This window comes from Vigna unguiculata, chromosome 10 (assembly GCF_004118075.2).
Source record: "Vigna unguiculata cultivar IT97K-499-35 chromosome 10, ASM411807v1, whole genome shotgun sequence".
Taxonomy (NCBI): domain Eukaryota; kingdom Viridiplantae; phylum Streptophyta; class Magnoliopsida; order Fabales; family Fabaceae; genus Vigna; species Vigna unguiculata.
Window position 1 is genome coordinate 2,441,979 of NC_040288.1, and position 6,000 is coordinate 2,447,978.

A 6,000-nucleotide genomic window follows, 5' to 3' on the forward strand; every position below is an offset into this window, starting at 1 on the left:
TCCTTATCAAATTCTTAAAAGAATTGGTTCTGTCGCATACCAAATTACTTTACCTCCAAACCTTTCAAAACTTCACAATGTTTTTCATGTGTCTCAACTTCGTAAATATATTCATGACCCTTTTCATATGATAGAACCTGATATAGTACAAATACGAGAAAACCTTACTTATGATGTGCTTCCTGTAAGGATTGGAGATCGAAGGATTAAACAACTTCGAGGAAAGGACATACCTTTGGTAAAGGTATTGTGGAGTCAACAAGATGAAGGTGATGCAACTTGGGAATTAGAAAGCAATATGAGAGAGATGTATCCCCATCTGTTTACAACCATGTGAATTTCGGGGACGAAATTCCTAAAAGGAGGGGAGAAATGTAACATCCCTATTTTTAATAAACTGTATTATTTATTTTAAATAAAACACTTAGAAAAATTCTATTTTTACTAATGCTTTATATTTTATTATGATGTAGTTTAAACATTAAAAATATATTTTATCATGATGTAATTTTTACTTATTGAAAATAACAGTAAAAACAAAACAACACAAATTATATATATATATATATATATTAGGAAAAATTATTTTAATTAAATAGGTGTGTGTAAAAAATATATATATATATATATATATATGAAGAATCTTTTAAAAAAAATATATAGAAAAAAAGAAGAAGAAGAAGAGATAAGAAGATAAGAAGAAAAAAAAAGAAGAAAAAGAAGATAAGATAAGATAAGATAAGAAGAAAAAAAAATCTAAAGAGATAAACATTATCTCTTAATTAATGAATGCAATGATTACTTAAAAGGATAAGCACATGGATGTTATATATATATAGAATGAAGGTTACGTGAGAAAGTGAGAAAGAAAGAAAGAAAGAAAGAAGGAAAGAAAGAAAGAAAGAAAACGGGAGAGAGAAAGAGAGAAAGAAAGAAAGAAGAGAGAGAAAGAGAAAGAGAAATAGAAAGAAGAGAGAGAAAGTTTAAAGCAAAGATTCAAAGAGATTCTAGTCCTCTACAAATATTATTAGTGTGCTCTTTTCAATCAATAAGGTAAGGGGGAGTGAGGTTAAGCTTTTATATATTAATCTTGATAAGCTCATGTGTTTTATATTAATCTTTTATTTATTTTGACTCATATATTATTCTTTTTACTTTCATTTAACTTATTTTCATTTATTATCCTCTTATATTTATTTTATTTAATCTCCAATTATATACTGATCCTGTTTATTTATTTATTTTATTTAATCTCCAAATATGTATTGATCCTGTTTATTTATTTTATTTAATCTTTAGTTACGCACTGATCCTATTTATTTATTTTATTTTATTTATCTCCAGTTACGCACTGGTCCTATTTATTTATTTTATTTTATTTACCTCCAGTTATGCACTGGACCTATTTATTTATTTTATTTTATTTATCTCGAGTTACGCACTGGTCCTATTTATTTATTTTATTTTATTTACCTCCAGTTACGCACTGGTCCTATTTATTTATTTTATTTTATTTATCTCCAGTTACGCACTGGTCCTATTTTATTTTATTTACCTCCAGTTACGCACTGGTCCTATTTATTTATTTTATTTTATTTACCTCCAGTTACGCACTGGTCCTATTTATTTATTTATTTTATTTTATTTACCTCCAGTTACGCACTGGTCCTATTTATTTATTTATTTTATTTTATTTACCTCCAGTTACGCACTGGTCCTATTTATTTATTTTATTTTATTTACCTCCAGTTACGCACTAGTCCTATTTATTTATTTTATTTTTATCTCCAGTTATGCACTGGTCCTGTTTATTTATTTCAATTAATATATCTCCAGTTATGCACTGGTCTCGTTTAATTTATATTTTTATATTTAATTATAATGTTCTAATCCTATCTAATTATTTACTTAAAGTTCTTGCTTTGATTCTTATTTTATCATTATTTTTACGATTAAAAATAAATAAATGTGAAGTGAAAGTATATATTATTTATTTAGTGAACTTGGATAGAAGAAAATTGCATATACATTTTATCGTTGTTTTATATTCTTGTATATTATTTATACAATGACATGAATTGAAAGTCATCACATTTTATGACCTTTGAAAATACCCAAGAGTGTGTCAGTTAAGTAAGAGTTAAGTCTGGTTTCAATAAGTTGAGATTAAACCAGTGTCAAAGTATTTGTATTGGGAAGTCACAGTTTGGTACACTGCGGGATGAAAGGCAGGGACCATGGTGGGGTCTAAGGAAGTTTTACCAAGTAGGTGAATATCTGGATAGTTCAGAATAGCGCCCTGGACTAGGATATTCATAGGCCAAACTTGGGACTATCCGATACCTGCTCGGCATCGCCAAGGTTAGGTAGTGAGTATATATCTCTTTTGTGAGCCGATGAATGGCTAATATTCTCGAGAAATAAATAATTATGATTGTACCAATGTTTTATGAGAAATACTCAACTACCTAATCACTTCCCAAAGCAACTTTTGATGTTCAGATTGGATCATCAAAAAGTGAATATGGATCCATATGTCTGGTAAAACAAGATCAAGTTTTGTGGTTGTAGGTCCAAATCTAGGCCCCCGGTGTCTGCATTGTTTGTTGAGTTTATTAAGATTGATATTTAAGGCTTATAAAGACCTCACTCCTTTCATATTTTTCTTTCATATGTACCTGTTGCATGAGCAGAAGAGGAACCTGCTCAGTGAGAGTTGTTCGGGATATTATTGGTGGATCTTCTGAAGATTGACTCATGGATAATTTCTATTAATATCTTTAGGAGATGTTAAAAATATAGAAAATCTTCTATTCTGATGTAGGACTCTTAATATTTAACAAATATATATTTTTGTAACATTTCATGAACAATTACATAGATGCAAACTACATATATGAATATGAAGTTATGTTATTATTAATGTTCTCTCAAGGATAATCGTATGGAAAAAAAAATTGATTCCACATCTTTTTATCAAATAATAATTATTTAGTATAGTATAATTATTAAAAGATTGGTTATATTGACGCCCCGACTACTATACTAAATAATTATTAAAAGATATGGAATCATTTTTTTCCATACGATTATCCTTGAGAGAACATTAATAATAACATAACTTCATATTCATATATGTAGTTTGCATCTATGTAATTGTTCATGAAATATTACAAAAATATATATTTGTTAAATATTAAGAGTCCTACATCAGAATAGAAGATTTTCTATATTTTTAACATCTCCTAAAGATATTAATAGAAATTATCCATGAGTCAATCTTCAGAAGATCCACCAATAACATCCCGAACAACTCTCACTGAGCAGGTTCCTCTTCTGCTCATGCAACAGGTACATATGAAAGAAAAATATGAAAGGAGTGAGGTCTTTATAAGCCTTAAATAACAATCTTAATAAACTCAACAAACAATGCAGACACCGGGGGCCTAGATTTGGACCTACAACCACAAAACTTGATCTTGTTTTACCAGACATATGGATCCATATTCCACTTCTGATGATCCAATCTGAACATCAAAAGTTACTTTGGGAAGTGATTAGGTAGTTGAGTATTTCTCATAAAATATTGGTACAATCATAATTATTTCTTTCTCGAGAATATTAGCCATTCATCGGCTCACAAAAGAGATATATACTCACTACCTAACCTTGGCGATGCCGAGCAGGTATCGGATAGTCCCAAGTTTGGCCTATGAATATCCTAGTCCAGGGCGCTATTCTGAACTATCCAGATATTCACCTACTTGGTAAAACTTCCTTAGACCCCACCATGGTCCCTGCCTTTCATCCCGCAGTGTACCAAACTGTGACTTCCCAAATACAAATACTTTGACACTGGTTTAATCTCAACTTATTGAAACCAGACTTAACTCTTACTTAACTGACACACTCTTGGGTATTTTCAAAGGTCATAAAATGTGATGACTATCAATTCATGTCATTGTATAAACAATATACAAAGAATATAAAACAACGATAAAATGTATATGCAATTTTCTTCTATCCAAGCTCACTAAATAAATAACATATACTTTCACTTCACATTTATTTATTTTTAATTGTAAAAATAATGATAAAATAAGAATCAAAGCAAGAACTTTAAATAAATAATTAGATAAGGGTAAGAACGTTATAAATAAACAAAAATATAAATTAAACAGGACCAGTACGTAATTGGAGATTAAATAAAATAAATAAACAGGACTAATGCATAACTGGAGATAAATTAAATTAAATAAAATAAATAAATAGGACCAGTGCGTAACTGGAGATAAATAAAATAAACTAAATAAACAGGACCAGTGCGTAACTGGAGATAAATAAAATAAAATAAATAAACAGGACCAGTGCGTAACTGGAGATAAATAAAATAAAATAAATAAACAGGACCAGTGCGTAACTGGAGATAAATAAAATAAAATAAATAAATAGGACCAGTGCATAACTGGAGGTAAATAAAATAAAATAAATAAATAGGACTAGTGCGTAACTGGAGATAAATAAAATAAAATAAATAAATAGGACCAGTGCGTAACTGGAGATAAATAAAATAAAATAAATAAACAGGACCAGTGCGTAACTGGAGATAAATAAAAAATAAAATAAATATATAGGACCAGTGCGTAACTGGAGATAAAAATAAAATAAAATAAATAAATAGGACCAGTGCGTAACTGGAGATAAAAATAAAATAAATAAATAGGACCAGTGCGTAACTGGAGATAAATAAAATAAAATAAATAAATAGGACCAGTATATAATTGGAGATTAAATAAAATAAATATAAAAGGATAATAAATGAAAATAAGTTAAATGAAAGTAAAAAGAATAGTATATGAGTCAAAATAAATAAAAGATTGATATAAAACCCATGAGCTTATCAAGATTAATATATAAGAGCTTAACCTCATTCCCCCTTACCTTATTGATTGAAGAGCACGATAATATTTAAAGAGGACTAGGATCTCTTTGAATCTTTGCTTTAAACTTTCTTACCCTATTTTCTCTTTCTCTCTCTTCTTTCTCTTTCTCTCTCTTCTCTCTTCTCTCTCTTTCTCTTTCTCTCTCTTCTTTCTCTTCCTCTTTCTCTCTCTCCTTTCTTTCTCTTTCTCTTTTTCTTTCTCCTTTCTTTCTCTCTCTCCCTCCTTTCTTTCTTTCTTTCTTTCTCACTTTCTCACTTTCTCACCTCACTGTAACTTCTCTCATTCTATATATATATAAAGCAAAGCATGTGCATGTTTATCCAAACCATCATTATCCTCCTTTTTTTCTTTTTTTTTTCTTCTTATCTTTTCTTCTTATCTTCTTATCCTTTCTTATTCTTTTTTTTTTCTATATTATTTTTTTTTCTTTTAGAAAATTCTTCATATTTTTTTTTACACACACCTATTTAATAATATTTTTAATGCTTAAACTACATCATAATAAAATACAAAACGTTAGTAAAAATAGAATATAATTTTTCTAACTGTTTTAAAATAAATAATACAGTATATTAAAAAAAAGGATGTTACATTTCTCCCCTCCTTTTTAGGAATTTCGTCCTCGAAATTCACGTGGTTGTAAAAAGATGGGGATACATCTCTCTCATATTACTTTCTAATTCCCAAGTTGCATCACCTTCATCTTGTTGATTCTACAATACCTTTACCAAAGGTATGTCCTTTCCCCGAAGTTGTTTAATCCTTCGATCTCCAATCCTTACAGGAAGCACATCATAAGTAAGGTTTTCTCGTATCTGTACTATATCAGGTTCTATCACATGAAAAGGGTCATGAATATATTTACGAAGTTGAGACACATGAAAAACATTATGAAGTTTTGAAAGGTTTGGAGGTAAAGCAATTTGGTATGCGACAGAACCAATTCTTTTAAGGATTTGATAAGGACCTATGAATTTGGGTGTAAGTTTTCTAGATTTGAGAGCTCTACCAACTCCAGTTACAGGTGTAACTTTCAAGAAAACATGATCTCCTTCTT